An 18829-nucleotide genomic window follows, 5' to 3' on the forward strand; every position below is an offset into this window, starting at 1 on the left:
TGTTTCTGACCCACCTCCCGCACACATACAGATATATATACGGTGTTGGGTTATTTGGAGGTGTCGTCCATCTTTGTTATGGACTTCATGAGAAATATTAATTATACCAGGGTTTGACAAATTTGCTTGGAATCTAGGAGCCAGCTAAAAAAGTTAGGAGCCAGAAAACGCGCCCCGTCCCGACGAGCTCGCGCACAGAAGCGAACACATACGTGAGTAGCGCCCGCATATGTAAACAGTATTCAAACCACACATGTGAGGTATCGCCGCGATCGTTAGAGCGAGAGCAATAATTCTAGCTCTAGACCTCCTCTGTAACTCAAAACATGCAACCTGTAGAATTTTTTAAACGTCGCCTATGGAGATTTTAAAAGGTAAAAGTTTGTTGGCATTCCACAAGCGGACGCAATTTTGAAGCGTGACATGTTGGGTATCAATTTACTCTGCGTAACATTATCTTTCACAATATAACATTTTTTTTGGATAACTTTACTGTTGTCTTATTTTTTAATTAAAAAAAGTGTATTTTTTCCCCAAAAAAGTGCGCTTGTAAGACCGCTGTACAAATACGGCGTGACAGAAAGTATTGCAACAATCGCCATTTTATTCTCTAGGGTGTTAGAATAAAAAATATATATAATGTTTGGGGGTTCTAATTAGAGGGAAGGAGATGGCAGTGAAAACAGTGAAAAATTACACATTAGAACTGCTGTTTTACTTGTAATGCCAACGGCCACCACCAGATGGCACCAGGTCACAGAAGGAAGCTTGGGACTTCACAAGGCCGCAAAGCCATGGCCTCAATTACCGGCGGGGGAGGTGGGGGCGCATGGAGACACAGGATCCTATGCCTCCATGTGCCCCCACCTTCCTAGGCTTTGTCCCTATCACCCCTATGCTCTTACAGTAATGTCGTTATCACCCCTATGCTCCTGCAGTAATGTCATTATCACCCCTATGCGCCTGCAGTAATGTTCCTATCACCCCTATGCTCCTGCAGTAATGTTCCTATCACCCCTATGCTCCTGCAGTAATGTTCCTATCACCCCTATGCTCCTGCAGTAATGTTCCTATCACCCCTATGCTCCTGCAGTAATGTCCCTATCACCCCTATGCTCCTGAAGTAATGTTCCTATCACCCCTGTGCTCCTGCCGTAATGTTCCTATCACCCCTATGCTCTTACAGTAATGTCCTTATCACCCCTATGCTCCTGCAGTAATGTTCCTATCACCCCTATGCTCCTGCAGTAATGTTCCTATCACCCCTATGCTCCTGCAGTAATGTCATTATCACCCCTATGCGCCTGCAGTAATGTTCCTATCACCCCTATGCTCCTGCAGTAATGTTCCTATCACCCCTATGCTCCTGCAGTAATGTTCCTATCACCCCTATGCTCCTGCAGTAATGTTCCTATCACCCCTATGCTCCTGCAGTAATGTCCCTATCACCCCTATGCTCCTGAAGTAATGTTCCTATCACCCCTGTGCTCCTGCCGTAATGTTCCTATCACCCCTATGCTCTTACAGTAATGTCCTTATCACCCCTATGCTCCTGCGGTAATGTTCCTATCACCCCTATGCTCCTGCAGTAATGTTCCTATCACCCCTATGCTCCTGCAGTTATGTTCCTATCACCCCTATGCTCCTGCAGTAATGTTCCTATCACCCCTATGCTCCTGCAGTAATGTTCCTATCACCCCTATGCTCCTGCAGTTATGTTCCTATCACCCCTATGCTCCTGCGGTAATGTCCTTATCACCCATATCATGCTCCTGCGGTAATGTCCCTATTATTCCTATACTCCTGTAGTAATATTCCTATCATTCCTATGCGTCTGCAGTAGTGTGGATTTATAGCATGCATCTTTGCGTGAATTTTCACATACAATAATATAATGTTGATGTCTATTATACCACATGTAAGGAAGGAGTCAGTAAGCCTAAGTACCAAGTCAAATTTCAGCAGATGCCATACCAGCTATACTCAGAAATAACACTGTTGACTTCACCTGTTTTAAGAAATGCTTCACCTGTTGTCAGTTGTTCTGTAAATATGCTCTCCACACTGTGAGGTCATACATGATACATCACCGTGCATGCTAGAAATTATACAGTGGGCTCAAATGAAGCAATGTAGTCAGTAGAGCAACCTTTCTCAACCCTTTTCTCCAAAGCAATCCATGAAATTGTTATTTTTGTTTATGTCTCATTGGTGGTCAGTAAAGAAAATGCCACTTACATTGGTGGCTAGGGGGAAAAATGTTTCAGTGGTGTTCAGAATTCCACCCCTACAAACAGCTAAAAAGTTCATTGGCTTCATGCAGCTGGTTCTGGCAAGTAGAGTAGGGTTAAATAAAAAGGCAACAATCCTGCGAGCCACCACTCCTATCAGCTAAGGTATAGAAATAAAGCTGCTAGCGCGAAACACGTCTCATAAATCGTGCCAAAGACTAAATAAAATGAACAAAACGCAGCGCTAATGAAATGATAGTGCACACACCACTATACAAATTGAGGGGGATATGTGTCCAGTTAGACCCCTTTCACACTGAGGAGTTTTTCAGGCGGTACAGCGCTAAAAATAGCGCGGCTATACCGCCTGAAAAACTCCTGCCCAGCAACCTCAATGTGAAAGCCCGGGGGCTTTCACACTGAGGCGATGCGCTGAGGCGATGCGCTGGCGGGAGACAAAAAAATCTCCTGTCAGCAGCATCTTTGGAGCAGTGAGAGGAGCGGCGTGTATACTGCTCCTTCACTGCTCCTTCCCATTCAAAACAATGGGAACCGCGGCGGTATTAACCCTTTAACGGCCGCTAGCGGGGGTTAATACCGCACCGCTAGCTGCCGATTCCCGAAGCAATCCCGGCGGTATAACGCCGCTATTTTTAGCGCCGTTATACCAACACCGCGGCTCCCGCGCCAGTCTAAAAGGGGCCTAAGTGATGTAAATATGTGCAAATGCACATATCTACATCACTTAGACCAGCCCTCAAAATTTACACTCGCCTGCTCGCAAAATGCAAGTACATTTTGAGGGCAGGCGAGTGTGGGCTGCCTGGGAGCAGGGGGGGGTGAGCAAGGAGAGGAGAGTCGCTGTCTGGTCCCTCCCACACTATTGTAGCCAACCTTTGCTGGGTAGAAGAGGAGCCGCTGCGGGGAACATGACGGGAAACTTTGATAGACAAATCACCCATCCCATCCATTGGATGGGTGATCTGTCTATCAAAGTTTCCCGGACAAGGGGGGAGGGGCTGTATGACGTGCACGGCGTCGGCGGGGAACGCAGCTATTGAATGGAAAGCTGTCATGTTCCCAGCGGTTTGAACAACGCAGCGGCTCCTCTTCTACCCAGCAACGGTTGGCTACAATAGTGGTGTGGGGGGGACTCTGGCTGCTACAATAGTGGTGTAGGGGGACTCTGGCTGCTACAATAGTGTGGGGGGGGGGGGGACTCTGGCTGCTGCTGCAATAGTGTGGGGGGGGACTCTGGCTGCAATAGTGTGGGGGGGGGACTCTGGCTGAAATAGTGTGGGGGGGGGACTGGCTGAAATAGTGTGGGGGGGGGGACTCTGGCTGAAATAGTGTGGGGGGGGGGGACTCTGGCTGAAATAGTGGGGGACATTTTGCTGCCCTGGGGACACATGCTGCATTGGTAGACATGGGCAGGCCGCATTTTTGGGCACGGATGAAGTTGTTGTTAATATTTATTTTTATAGGTTAATTCTGCATAAAACATTTAAGTGTCATTTCATGAGATTTATGAGGGTGTGTCTAGGGGCGGGCATGGTAGGGGTTGGGCGGGGCAACTGGTGGCGAGTATGTCTTGAGGCCTGGCTAGTAGCTCAGGACTTGACATTTTGAGCCCTGACTTAGACCCTTCCACACTGAAGCATTTTAACAGCGTTTTAGCGTTAAAAATAGCACTATTATAACGCTCATAAAACGCTCTCCATGAATCTCAATGGACCCTTTCACACTCCTGCAAGCAGCATCTTTGGAGCAGCTTTTAGGCGCTGAAAAAACGCTCCAAAAACGCCCCTCTCCATTGAAATGAATTGCATTGAAAGCGCTGTAAAAACGCCTTACCCTTTCACACTGAGGCACTGCAGAAACGCCCTAAAACGTTAAGGTCTTAGCGGTGCTTTACCAGCACATTGGGATTGCAGATGAGGCTTCGCTCGAAAAATGCCCCAGTGTGAAAGGGGCCTTTCTGGACACATATCCCAATCGGCTAGCTTAATTTCTACCCCCAACTGCAGAAAGGCAAGAATTCTGCTTACGGCATACTTCCGAGGATGCCATCTTTTGGTTTCCCAACAGGAAACATAGGATCTCCAGACCCTATAATAAATGGTCCTGGAAGCCGGCTTCCTTGCATTAATCAGGGTAGTTACCACTGAACCCGAAAGTCCCTGATTCTTCAGAATGTGGGCTTCAATAGCCAAACCATTAAATTTAGCAATTGTAAGGCAGGATGGAACACCGGCCCTTTGCGAAAGCACGACATGGTAGAATCCATGGATCCCCTACTGCCATCCTTACAATCTCTGCATGCCAGGATCTCCTGGGTAATGCCGGGGCTATTAGAATTATCGGCTTCTTTTCCCCTTTGATCCTGCGAAGAAACAGCAGCAGTAACAGCTAAACTGGAGGGAAAGCATAAATCAGTGAAATCTTCCAAAAAGTATTTCCCAGCGCTGAACCTTTCATCCAATTTCTAAATTGCTGCATTTGCATTTGTACATTTTAAAAGGGAGTATAAAGAAATAGTAGTGGCAAAAAAAAGCCCTTGTGGATTTAATTAACCTTTTTTTGGGGTTAATTCTTCTTTAATGGGGTGTGATAGGGGGCGTGTCCTATGCCTACATACATTTGCTAGTAGGTGTCCCATACATTTGCTAGTAGGTGTCATGCCCATCTCAAAATATTGGGATGTATGGATCTCCCCCAGCACAGATCACAGCACAGATCTCCCCAGCACAAATCTCCCCCAGCACAGATCCCAGCACAGATCTCCTCCAGCACAGATCCCAACACAGATCTTCCCCAGCACAGATCTCCCCCAGCACAGATCTCCCCCAGCATGGATCTCCCTCAGCACGGATCTCCCCCAGCACGGATCTCCCCCAGCACAGATCTCCCCAACACAGATCTCCCCAACACAGATCTCCCCAACACAGATCTCCCCCAGCACAGATCTCCCCCAGCACAGATCTCCCCAGCACAGATCTCCCCAACACAGATCACCCCAACACAGATCTCCCCCAACACAGATCTCCCCCACCACAGATCTCCCCCACCACAGATCTCCCCCAGCACAGATCTCCCCCAGCACAGATCTCCCCCAGCACAGATCTACCCCAGCAAAGATCTACCCCAGCAAAGATCTCCCCCAGAACAGATATCTCCCAACACAGATCTCCCCCAGCAAAGATCTCCCCCAGCACAGATCTCCCCCAGCACAGATCTCCCCCAGCACAGATCTCCCCCAGCACAGATCTCCCCCAGCACAGATCTCGCCCAGCACAGATCTCCCCCAGCACAGATTACAGCACTCCCCCTCCCCTCCGCTACCTTATTCACACAAGATGGGAAGCATGGCAGGTCTGTACAAAGGGGGGACGTTTTTGTGCACTGGTACAGATGCTGATAAGACAATGATACACCGTGACAGATGTTTGGTGCAGTGGTACAGATGTTGTATATCCCCATGACTAAGTGCCAGGGGGCGGAGCGAAACACATTGGAGGAGTGGCCTGGTGGGAGCCCAGGCGGAGGTTGTGTCTCTCATACCACCATAGGATTCCATGGATCTTTCCTTTCTTCCTACATGTGTCTCTGTGTCAGGTCTCCCCGCTGAGCTCAGTGAGAGCTCACTGGGGGAGGGGGGGGTGCGGAGAAGTGCGGCACCAGGGATCTTTCCTCTTTTCGTTACGGTGACTACAGGAGCCGGGACACACTCCATTCTTATGCTGGCACTCCTACAGTGGTTGCAGCATCCCCCACATTACTCCCCATAGTGATCGAGCCTGAGCAGCACACTAAACAAACCGTGGGTCACAGAGACACCTGTCTCTGTTTACACAGTGTGAAGGCTGTGATTGGACACAGTCCTCACATGATCGGGAGGGTCAATCACAGAGCCCATATCCCAATCTGTGATGTGCTGTGTACTAAGGACACAGCCATCACAGGATCATGCCGCTTTGAGCGATTTACAGGTACGTCCACTCAGAATGGGGAAGGTTGCATCCAGTTGTCTATGTACATTGGCCAGATGGGAGGCTGTTAAATTGGACCTGTTGCTTCTCCCTGTGTAGGTAGGCAGTTATATATTCAACTTTTCCAGAGCGGGTCAAAAAACAAAAGCTGATGCCGCATACACGCAACCGTTTTTCATGACGAGCAAAATGTAATTTTTTAAATTGGTCGCGAAAAACAGTCGTGTGTAGGCTCCAGAGCATTTTTCTCGACAAGAAAAAGGGGCTTTAAAAATTTAGAACCTGCTCTACTTTTTTCTCGTTGTTTTTCACGTCGTGAAAAACGGTCGTGTGTACACTTTAACAAGGGGGAAAAAACGCGCATGCTCAGAAGCAAGTTATGAGACGGGAAAATTTGCATAAGCCGCCCAAAGGGTGGTGCCATTCAAATGGAACTTCCCCTTTATAGTGCCGTCGTACGTGTATTAGGTCACCACGCTTTGCTCGAGCATTTTCTTTCACGATCGTGTGTATGCAAGGCAGGCTTGAGAGGAATCACGTAGAGAAAAACGTTGTTTTTTTCCATGACATAAATAACAGTCGTGTGTACGCGGCATAACACTTGACTTGTTAGCAGCATAGACACCAGCCCAAGTTTCAGAAATTAGCCACCATAGCGTGAAATTTTGCAAGGGGAATAAAACTATCCTTCCTGTGTGAGAGGAAGGGAGGAACGTAATGCTTGAGAAACTGAAAAAAATAAAGCAGCAGTTAATGCCAGGAGTGACCTGAGACCAGGTGAGTGAGGAAGTGACCTCTGACCTCAGGAACCATCTTTCTGCTTCCTCCAGGCTATTGTCATCTTTTCCTGGAGCCACAAAGGACAGGAGCCAGGTATTTTTTTTAAAAAAAATGGAAAGCTGGAGCGGATAAAGAACACAAACACAATGGAATTTTTCCAATTTTTTTTCCTTCAATCTCAAAAATAAGTGGAGAGAAACAGTGAAGTAAGTTGGTCCAGCAAGATGACAGAATCACAGGAGGGAAGGAAAGGGGAAGGGCCCATGAATGCTGACCCATGAATGCTGGAAAGGTTATTGACGCCACAATGAATCTGTGTGCTGGTTCTGCTGAGTGACTTTGCTGGACTTCTTTATTTCCATCCTTGAAGAGACAAACAGGAAGGTATACTGAAAGAAGACTTGTTATGCAGATGTTGTGTTACTGAGGGCAGCCAACAAATGGCTCAGAATTGGATCCAACCCCGTATGTTGCTTACACGCTCACTGAAAGAAAATGGTTTCTTATTTTGCAGTTATTAAAGGGGAGTTCCAGCTTTTTTTTTGTTTATTAAAAGTCAGCAGCTACAAAAATTGTAGCTGCTGGCTTTTAATAAACAGACACTTACCTGTTACCCTGTCCAGCGACGCGGCTGCCCGGAGCTTCACTCCCAACCCCCCTCTCTCCGCCGGCGCCTCCATTCTAACTGTGGGCACCCGGCCGTGACAGCTTGTCCGCTCCCTGAGTGGACAGGCGATCGCCTGGGATGGATTAAGCAGAAGTTCCACTTTTTGTTTAATATAATGGCATTAGTCAATTAACTGATACTAACCTTTAATGGAGATTTTAACCCGTGAATGTTTATACACTCATGGATTTATTACCCCCCCCCCATTTTTTTTTTACTCCTCCTATTCTTTATTTCAACTTATATTCTCATATGATCTTCCATATTAATAACTTTGCTTGCATTAACCTTAATTTCCATATATATATATTTTTCTGTATGTCTATAATGACACGCTCTATTCTCCTGTTTCCTTTCATAATTTTTTTTATGTGAAATAATCTGTGGCGGCGGGTTATCCTGGTTACCGCGTTTCATCTATCTGACTTGGTTTTTTCCAACCCCTCGTAGTAGTAGTTTTTGGTGTCTATCTCCTCAGAATTATCATTCACTGAAACTACTCTATTTCATACCGCTATTCCTCTGTTTTGAAGAAAGAGTTAAGCCTCGTACACACGATCAGTCCATCCGATGAGAACATTCTGAAGGACTGTTGTCATCGGTTAACCGATGAAGCTGACTGATGGTCCGTCGCGCCTACACACCATCGGTTAAAAAAACGATCGTGTCGGAACGCGGTGATGTAAAACACAACGACGTGCTGAAAAAAACGAAGTTCAATGCTTCCAAGCATGCGTCGACTTGATTCTGAGCATGCATGGTTAAATTTAAAGCAAGTTGGCTTTTTTTTAACCGATGGTTAAATAACCTATGGGGTTCACACACGATCGGTTTTGACTGATGAAAGCGGTCCATCAGACCGTTGTCCTCTGGTTAACCTATCGTGTGTACGAGGCCTTAATCTTACTTCTTCACGATTAACAGTTTGGGCGTTTACTTCTCCCTCTTCTCCCAGTTCCCTTCCCCTTCTTTATTTTTTATTTTATTTTTATTTGCTTGCTTGCAAACTACATATTAAGACATAAGAGTATATATTGACAGGGTTTATTTTACACAATGCCACTTATAAATAATAAATTACCTCTTTCACAGGTCAAAATATTTTCTTTGAATGTAAACGGACTCAATATCCCAGAAAAAATATCCAAATTGCTTCTACTATTGAAAAAAGCTAACGCTGTAATTATCTTCTTACTGGAAACTAATTTCAAATCACATAACGTTCCGACTTTTAATAACAAACTTTATCCTATTAACTATCATGCTACTAGTCCTGACTCTAAAACCAAAGGTGTTTCTATTCTAATTTCCAAAAATTGCCCTTTCCAAATTCAAGACACCTTATTGGATAATGATGGTCGATACATCTTTATTAAAGGCACGTTATATAACAAACCCATTACCTTAGCTAATATTTATGTTCCTAACAAACTACAGGTTCCATTCTTTAAAAAAAAACTATTCAACTTCTTACAGTCTTTAAATCTGGAATGCTGATTTTAGGGGGTGAGTTTAATTTGGCCCTTACCCGTTTGATTAATTCATTCTCAGGCACGTCTACTATCCCTTACAACGCCCTACATAAAGTCAATAATTTACTTAAAAACCTTACTCTACATGACACATGGCGCACTCTGCATCCTAATACTAAGGACTACACTTTTTTTCCTCACCTCACAATAAATATACCAGAATTGACTATTTCTTTTTGACTCAAGATGACCTTGATGATCTTGTCAATGCTGCAATTGACCCTATGGTGTTGTCAGACCATCATCCCATCTCCATCACTTTAACTTTTTCTTCAAAACCAACTAGGTCTATGATTTGGAGACTTGATAATTCCCTTCTAAATGATCCCGAGAACGTTAAATCTTTGAATTCTGACATTACGCAATACTTCCAGGAGAACGATTCTGATGAGATTCATCCCTTAAAGCGGGAGTTCAACCATTTCTTTTTTTTTTTTCCTTAGCTTGCTGCTCGTTCGGTCTAGGGGAATCGGCTATTTGTATTAAAATATGATCCGTACTTACCCGTTACCCGAGCTGCATCTTCTTCCGTCGCTTCCGGGTATGGGTCTTCGGGAGCGGGCGTTCCTTCTTGATTGACAGTCTTCCGAGAGGCTTCCGACGGTCGCATCCATCGCGTCACTCGTAGCCGAAAGAAGCCGAACGTCGGTGCGGCTCTATACTGCGCCTGCGCACCGACGTTCGGCTTCTTTCGGAAAATCGTGACGCGATGGATGCGACCGTCGGAAGCCTCTCGGAAGACTGTCAATCAAGAAGGAACGCCCATTCCCGCAGCCCATACCCGGAAGCGACGGAGAGGATGCATCTTGTAAACAGGTAAGTAATGCTCATATTTTAAAACAAATAGCCGATTCCCCTAGTAAAAACGAGCAGGAATCTAAGGCTAAAAAATGCCCTCTAAGGGTGAACCACCGCTTTAACTCTATGGTCAGCTCATAAATGTGTGATCAGAGGTAGATTTATCTCTATCGCTGCTAAAAGGAAAAAACTTAGACAAGCATATATCTAATCGAATTCATCTCCTGGAAAATAAACATAAACAATCTCTAGCAAAAGATACTTTCTCTGAACTCTTGAAAGTTAGGGAAGAACTTCTTGATATATTGGGAAAAACAACTAGGCGCAAACTCGCTCTTACACATAAACTTTTTTATGAATTTGGAAACAAATCCAGTAAACTCCTTGCCAAAACTCTTCATTCTAAGTTGGCTGATACTACCATTCACTCTATTTCTGATCCCTCTGGTAAAAAAATATGCATCTCTTCAGAGATCGCTAGTCATTTTCAAACTTTATACTCCAAACTATATAACTTGTCGACTCTTATCAGTGGAGATCACGCTATTGATAGGAAGAAGATGATTACCGATTTCTTGTCACAATACAGTCCAGATCCCATTACTTCTGCTGAAGCAGCAAACTTAGATAAACCTATTGGATGGGTTGAATCAATGCACTCAAACAACTTAAAACAGGTAAATGTCCTGGTCCTGATGACCTATCTGTCAGTTATTATAAAACCTTCACAGATTATATTATCCCGTACTTTCTTAAAACATTCAACTTGCTTTCTGCTCCCTCCCCGCTGAACAAAGATCTTCTTGAAGCACATATTACCATCGGCCTCTTTATTACCCATACACCACTTACCTTGGATTAGTTCACGCAAAATCCCACATGAAAATGGTACCCACCCTCTTAATGGCCCTACTTTACAAATATTTAGATATTTATGTAATACCCTACATATAGCTTCTTTTCGCGGTCCCTTAACCCCATTAAACCACAACCCGGACCTTCCATTAAAAAAATCGGAACTAAACAAAAATATTTCTACACCTAAAGCTTCGATAAGAGCAAATTCTATGTTTGAGAACAGACGTCTTATATCTTTGGAAGTATTCCTTCTCAAGCACTATGATAGTGGTGTTTCTTCAACCGATTATCAATATTTTAATAGTTTCTTACTTACATCTAATTCATGTCTGACTTGGAATAGATGCAAAACCCCTTTTGAAGCCTTATGCCTCAGTCCTTCTCCTCAAAGACATTTAATTTCTACTATATATACTCTTTTTTTCTCTTCCCTTGATCCCAAAGAGGATACCACTAATCAAAAATGGGAGAGAGACCTTGATATAGTTCTTTCTAGAGAGGATTGGGAGCATATGTTTCAATACATTCATAAAGGATCCTTAAAGCGGAGGTTCGGACGATTTTTTTTTTTTAAAGTCAGCAGCTACAAATATGGCAGCTGCTGACTTTTAAAAAAAGGACACTTACCTGTCCAGCGCACCCGCTCAGTAGGCGATAAAACGGTGCAGCTTGAGTCCAGTGCGCCGGCAAAGAAGGGGTTAAGCGCGACACCACAGGAAATAGCACGTGCGCGATTCTAATAGGGACAGCTCCGCACCAGATTGTGGCTGTTGTCTTCAGCTGCTGAGAATTATTTCTACAAGAGAAGAAGATTTAATTGTCCATGACTACCAGTGAAACAACTGTCACTTCTCTGCGGAGATGAGCGCCACTCGGAAACGCCATCCAGGGATCCTGCCGTGCTGGCACTGGAAGAAAGTTATCAATCTTCCTCAAAGAGCAGCTTGTTTTTAATGAGATGATTCGTTTATCTCCGAAGTTCCTCTGCTGATATTTTGTACCATGCCCTCAGAAGATCATTTAAAGAGCACCTGTGGCCTCCAATGTGACCCTGTATCATCAACAAGCTTGAGCGATCGATCACCTGTGCCTGGGGTCTAATAGCTTTATAATAGATAAGAAACCATCAAAGGAATGGGCCCTGCACATATTATAGTGAATAACACCCCCCCCCCCCCTACTATAAATAATAAGGATTCATCAAAGAGCTCAGTGAGCATATGAATGCACAAGGCCATAGGCCAAGTCACAGAGCTGCTAGCATAGGTGTGCCCAGCCTATTACATTAGGGTGTGCACCCCAAAGCTCAAACACACATTCCTTTCTCTGCAGCCTCAGCTGGAATTGCTCTGTGCTGATCAGCTTCCTGTTCTCCTGTCTATTCACAAACGGAAGCACAGTAAACACAGTTTACTATGCTTCCATTATGAATGGACACAGTGAGCGATTGTGTTCATTTAGAAAATGAAGGGGCCGGTAAATTACATATTTACTAGCCCCTTCCATAGTAATTAGGGTGTGCCCAGGCACACCTGGCACACCCCTGCGCACGCCTATGGCTGCTAGGTGCAATAGACATAAGACAGTCATCTGAAGGGATGGAATTTCAAGTCAACCATTCTTCTAGGAGCTTTTGTAGACAGATGTCAGTAGAAAATGTTATCTGTAATTTATTTTAGCAGCTCTATACCGCCGGAACAGCGGCAGTATTTGGCCGCTAGCGGTGCAGTTTTAACCCCCGCTAGTGGCCGAAAAAGGGTTAATACCGCTGGCAATGCGCCTCTGCAGAGGCGCATTGCTGGTGGTATAGCTGTAGTTTCCCATTGCTTTCAATGGGAAGGAGTGGTGGAGGAGCGGTAAACACACCACTCCTCTCACCGCTCCAAAGATGCGGCTAGCAGGACTTTTGGAGCGGTCCTGCTAGCGCACTGCTCCAGTGTGAAAGCCCTCGGGCTTTCACACTGGAGAAAAAGCAGTCGCTATTTTTAGCGCAAAAGCGCCTGCAAACCGCCCCAGTGTGAAAGGGGCCTAAGACTGTTTCACACCAACAACCCTGTTATTAAATTGCTACCGAGAATGCTCACCTGCCCTTATGTCCTCGCTCTCTCACTGGCTGGGCTACAGCATTATTGTCCTGTCTGTCGCTGCTCTCTGGCTGATGAGGGAGCTTCTGCTTCCGTCAAGGAGTAACATCATAGGCATTGCCATGACAAGATCCAGTGCCCAGGGCAAAGATGCCAAATTGCCCCCCTCTTCATTATGTGAGAGCTTATGTAGAGGAGAGGGACAAAGCGCACAGCCTGCACCTCCTCCCGGCTCTTTACTCCCATCCTTGCCCTTTCCAGCACTGGGCTGACAGAAGTAGTGATGCTGCTGTCACTACTCCCATCAGCCTTATAGTAGAAGGAAGTTGCGGCACTCCCATCCCTACAATACGTACTGCACCCAGGGCAGCCGCCCCTTCTGCCTACCCCTTATCCCGACCCTGACCATAGTAGTAGGTAAAAGCTCTGTAGCCACCCTGTTTCTGGTGATTTACTGCCGGTGATGGGGATTCATTAAGAGAAAGATACTACAGGATTTTTTTTATAGTGATTATAAGCATAATTATTAAAAAATTAACAGTCATGTTATACTTACCTGCTTTGTGCAATGGTTTTGCACAGAGCAGCCCCAATCCTCCTCCTTTCGGGTCCCCCGCTGGCTCTCCTGGCCTCCTCTTTTTTGGGTGTCACTATAGGAGGCCACTTCCTTTCGTGGACACCTAGGGGTTCAATCCCGAACCATGCTGCTTGCATCTATAGACACAGACAGTGCGGCTCATAACCACCACCTTGCTCCCTCATCACAGGATCTGATTGACAGCAGCATGAGCCAATGAAGCCGATCTTCCCTGCAAGAGTGGAGAGCATGGGCACAGCGCTGGATTGAGTTTGGGCTCATATAACTTGGGGGGAGGGGGAGGGGTGTTGGGGTGGTTGCTGCACATAAAATGTTTTTTTACCCTAATGCATAGTTCATTTAGTTGTCAGACAGGATTCTCAGCTTACAGGTGAATGATAACAAAGGGGGACAGTTGCGTGGGGGTTCCCTCACGATTCAAACCAAACTCTTAGGGCATTATTCCTCCCACTAATATCAAAGACGGGGCACAATTCCTCTCATTGTCACCAATAATGGGGCACTATTCCTCTTGTTGACACCAATAATGGGGCTCTATTCCTCAAACTGACACCAACAATGGGGTACATTAATCCAACTGACACCAATGATGGGGCTCTATTCCTCAAACTGACACAAAAAATGGGGCACTGTTAATGCCACTGACACCAATGATGGTGTACTATTCCTTCCTCTGACACCAATGATGGGTCACTACCAATCCCACTGACACCAATGATGGTGCACTATTCCTTCCTCTGACACCAATGATGGGGCACTACTAATCACAATGACACCAATGATGGTGCATTATTCCTCCCACTGACACCCCCTAATACTTGTTTAGAAAGTTTGGAGACCCCTGTTCTAGATCTGTGACTCATATTGAAGCCAGGAAATCAGCATAAATACCAGGCAACTCGCATTTAAAAAACCCAAGTTATGATCCACAGAGACCTAGCATATCCGCATGTAAAGGTGCATAACATGCATATGTGCAAACGCACATACAATTCTTCCTCATCCTCTTCTAGCTGACATCGTTCCAATTTACAAATATCCGCTTGTATACACTTATGTATACACGCATGTAAGCTTATATTACTGAAATCAAATATTCTACTTTTATACAGCTCTGGACGCAGATAAGTGCGCACTCCAATAGACAACAATGAAAGAGATGGCTGCACTCCAAGATCAATCAAAATTCTTTAATATCCGAACACCCCAAGTGTGACAACATCGCACCTGTGTTCGGACCACGAAAATGCACATGCATCATGTTTTTTGCCCGTTTGCCCATGTGTAATGCCGCGTACACACGATAATTTTTCGGCATGAAAATGTCATTTAAAACGATCGTGTGTGGGCTTCACATCATTTTTCGGGTTCTGGAAAACGAAACATTTTTTTTTCGAACATGCTGCATTTTTTAACTACGTTTTAAACAATGTCTTTTTCGGGTTGTAAAAAATTATCATGTGTGGGCTAAAACGACGTTAAAAACCCGCACATGCTCAGAAGCAATTTATGAGACGGGAGCGCTCGTTCTGGTAAAACTACCATTCATAATGGAGTAAGCACATTCGTCACGCTGTAACAGACAGAAAAGCGTGAATCGTCTTTTACTAACACGGAATCAGCTAAAGCAGCCCAAAGGGTGGCGTCATCCGAATGGAACTTCCCCTTTATAGTGCCGTTGTACGCGTTGTACGTCACCGCGCTTTGCTAGAGCATTTTTTTTAAAACGATGGTGTGTGGGCAACGTCGTTTTAATGATGAAGTTGGAAAAAACTTTGTTTTTCTACATGCCGAAAAACTTCGTTTTTTTTCATGCCGAAAAATGATCGTGTGTACGCGGCATAACAAATCTGTTTATCTCAGGAAAGGTTTACTTAAAGTGAAGGATTTGTAAATTCCTCTAATGTGGCTGCAGCCCAGCTCTGTTTCTGTTCGCTTGTCACTTGCTGCCACCTGGTGGACAAATTATAAATATAATATTCAGTCTTGAAAAGAAACAACATTTTTCAGGTGCGACTTGGCTGACATCTGTGCGACTTCATGCACAGATGTATATGCAAGTTGCACCTGAAATTGCAAAAAAAGTTGCACCGGTGTGAACGGGGGCTCAAGGAACACTAGATGCATTTCCTTCATTTGGATCTATGTGTGTAGGTAGAGTTTTTTTTTTGTAGCATTAAGTAGCTGTGTTAACATGCCTCAACGTGCGTTGTGCATTGACATGTGTTGACGCATGTTTTCATTGTGGTTTTAATTTAGGATTTAGAGTGTATAGGGTTAAAAGCTATTGACCAAACTTGTTAAGACCTGTTGCCAACACGTCACATGTTTTATGCATGGTAATGCACTGCCACTTGCTTCAATGGGCATTTTAACACGCTAAAATGTAGACAAAAATGTATATTTCGTATTTTTCCAAATTAAATATACTGCAGCGCAGAGATGGGAACCAGAGCCCCCCTGGGAACACCTAGGGTAGAGGTCAAATATTAAATACAAGTCATGTTCCTTTTTTTTTTTTTATCCTCCCTAATTCTTCTATTTCCCCTCCTTTGCCCTCTCGTTGATTTTCTAAGGCTCCTTTCACAACAGCTCTCCAAATAAGCAATATATGGTGGATCTCTCTTGAAAAAAATAAAATAAATACAGTATGTCTGCAATACAATAAATGTCTCTTTCCTGACAGACTCCATGGCAGTCTACGTGTGGGTTAACCCCGCCTCCTCTCCAATGCTATAGGGCCCCTACCCTATAAGTTTGAGCTCACCGGTAGAGACTGTGTTCCTTTTTTGTCCTCTTCCATGGACCTACATCACCTACATATTTTTCGGAATCCGGCATACCATTAATGCGGTGCAGCTCAGGGCCCATTCGTCTGTCTCCCACGGCGTAGGCGCGAGATGGGGGATTTGAAGGTCTGCCATCTCCTGTCACAATGGGAAATCCCAGCAGACAGTGAGAGGCGGCTTCCCCCCAGCCTGGTCTTCAGGTGATCTATGCTGAATGTTTTTTCTCCCCTAAAAAAAAAAGTAAAAATAAATAAATAAAAGAATAATATATAATCTTTCCGGGTGGCTTACCCGATACATGTAGCATTCATGGGTCATCTGCAGACCGTCCCTACTTATATCGATGTTCTGTCCAGAGGTTATGGGCAGGTCACTGTCGTTATGCAGCCAGCCCTCACGCACAAGGTACGTACAGGCGAGGGGAGGGGGCCCAGGGTTGTAGTCTCAAGGGTTTTAAAATTGCGTTTGTTACATCTCTCTTTTTTAGCCCTTCCAGATCGGACCTGCAAGTCGTGGTCATAGTCCAGATCTAGACGAGAATTTTCCATCTGGGCAGCAGAGGAGAGGTTTCCATTCCTCCTCCAACTAGAGGAGAGGTTTCCATTCCTCCTCCAACTAGAGGAGAGGTTTCCATTCCTCCTCCAACTAGAGGAGAGGTTTCCATTCCTCCTCCAACTAGACGAGAGGTTTCCATTCCTCCTCCAACTAGAGGAGAGGTTTCCATTCCTCCTCCAACTAGAGGAGATATTTCCATTCCTCCTCCAACTAGAGGAGATGTTTAAATTCCTCCTCCAACTAGAGGAGATGTTTCCATTCCTCCTCCAACTAGAGGAGATGTTTCCATTCCTTATCCAGTCAACGCACCCACTGCCATGTCAGCCGCTCTGATTGCAGATTGAGAGAATAAAGAGACAGAAAGCAAATATAGAGTCTCTTGTTAAACGTGTGGGGCAGCAATCCCTAAAAATAGGATACATCCCACACACGAAGCCAGTCCACCATTCTACCTGACTCCTTGGCTGATGTGGCCCAAAAAGATATGGGTCCTTCCCAGAGCTTTTTTTCTCAGAAAATAGGTGCAGGAACTCAACCACGACCCGTTCAGATTTCACAAACAGTAGAAGGGTCTTAAAGGGGCATTAAATACCAGAATTGCATTACATACAGAGTGCAGAGTTCAGGGGGTTACAAAGCTGTCACTTGTAAACACAGAAACCGGACTTCTGTGTTTACAAGTGATTGTGGTGAGCAGGCACCAAAGGGTCTGAGCCAGAGGTGGTGGAACTGAGTTCCCCCAAGTTCCCCCTGAAAAAAAGCCCTGGTCCTTCCCAGCCCTACGCGGCTTCTCCGGATTTTTCGGACAGCGAGTTGGAAGGTGATGAATGTGTTGGAGGCTTTGACGTGTTTCTGGTCCCTCCACTACTCAAGATGGTTAAGGAAGCCCTTAATTGGGTAGACCCCCCCCCCCCCCCCGGCTAAGCAAAAAAGTTCTTTAAGCATCCGGGGAACGCTCTCTCCCTTCACTCCTTATGTCCTTATGGAATCAAAGGATATCATTGATGTGGAGTGGAGCAAGGTGGACAAGAAAACTTCTATGTCATGCAAAACCTCCACAGTATAGGCCTTCAAAGCAGAAGAAGTGAAGTCTCTGGGAAACACTCCCCTCATGGATGCAGCATTGATACGTCTGGCAAAACAGGTTACTCTTCCTTGGAAGTTGCTGTGTCCTATAGGATGGGCTTGAGAGAAGAATAGATCAAGACCCAAGAAAATCTTATTTGATTGCCGGTATGGCTGTTAAAAACCTGCCCTGGCTCTAGTAGCTGTGGCTAAGACTTTGGAAGCCTAGACAGAGAACATAGTCTCCATACTCAGGGGCGTTCCGGATGACTTGGCCAGAAGTCCAGCAGTTGAGGAGCTGAAGCTGGCGGTAGTCTTTTTAGGGGAGGCTACCGGTACTATCGATCTGATTCTCCTGTTGACTCGGACTAAAACGTTGTTTTTCCTGACGAAATTCTTGGCAAAAATCTCTTGCCGCCTGAGTGTACACACACTCCTTTCAAAAGAACCGCGGTTCTTTTGAAAGGCAAGAACGCGGTGACGTCATTGTGTACGACGAGCATGCGCTCGTCACATTCGATGGCGTCGCCGCCATCTTGCTTCACCCTACCTATGCCGTGGAAGCAAAGTCAAATAAAAAGTCCATGTATAGAAAATGAAACAGTAGTGGATCCCCTGAAAGATGCACCACCAATGAATGATCTCGTGTGATGGACGATTCTAGACACCACGGTGAAATGGGAATGAGTGAATATGTGAATGATAACCACCACCGGGAGGGGAGGCTTACCAGAAATATTGAACCCTAATAAGCATACGCCTAAAGGGTCAATATAGCTTGTTTATAAGTTGATTGGGACTCTGCTGCTGCCATGCGCAACCTTTTATTGATGCCCTTTGTTTCCATTGAAACTGTAAGTGTTTTTAACCGTTATTAAATTTC

Source organism: Rana temporaria, chromosome 4 (genome assembly GCF_905171775.1).
Source record: "Rana temporaria chromosome 4, aRanTem1.1, whole genome shotgun sequence".
Lineage (NCBI taxonomy): Eukaryota > Metazoa > Chordata > Amphibia > Anura > Ranidae > Rana > Rana temporaria.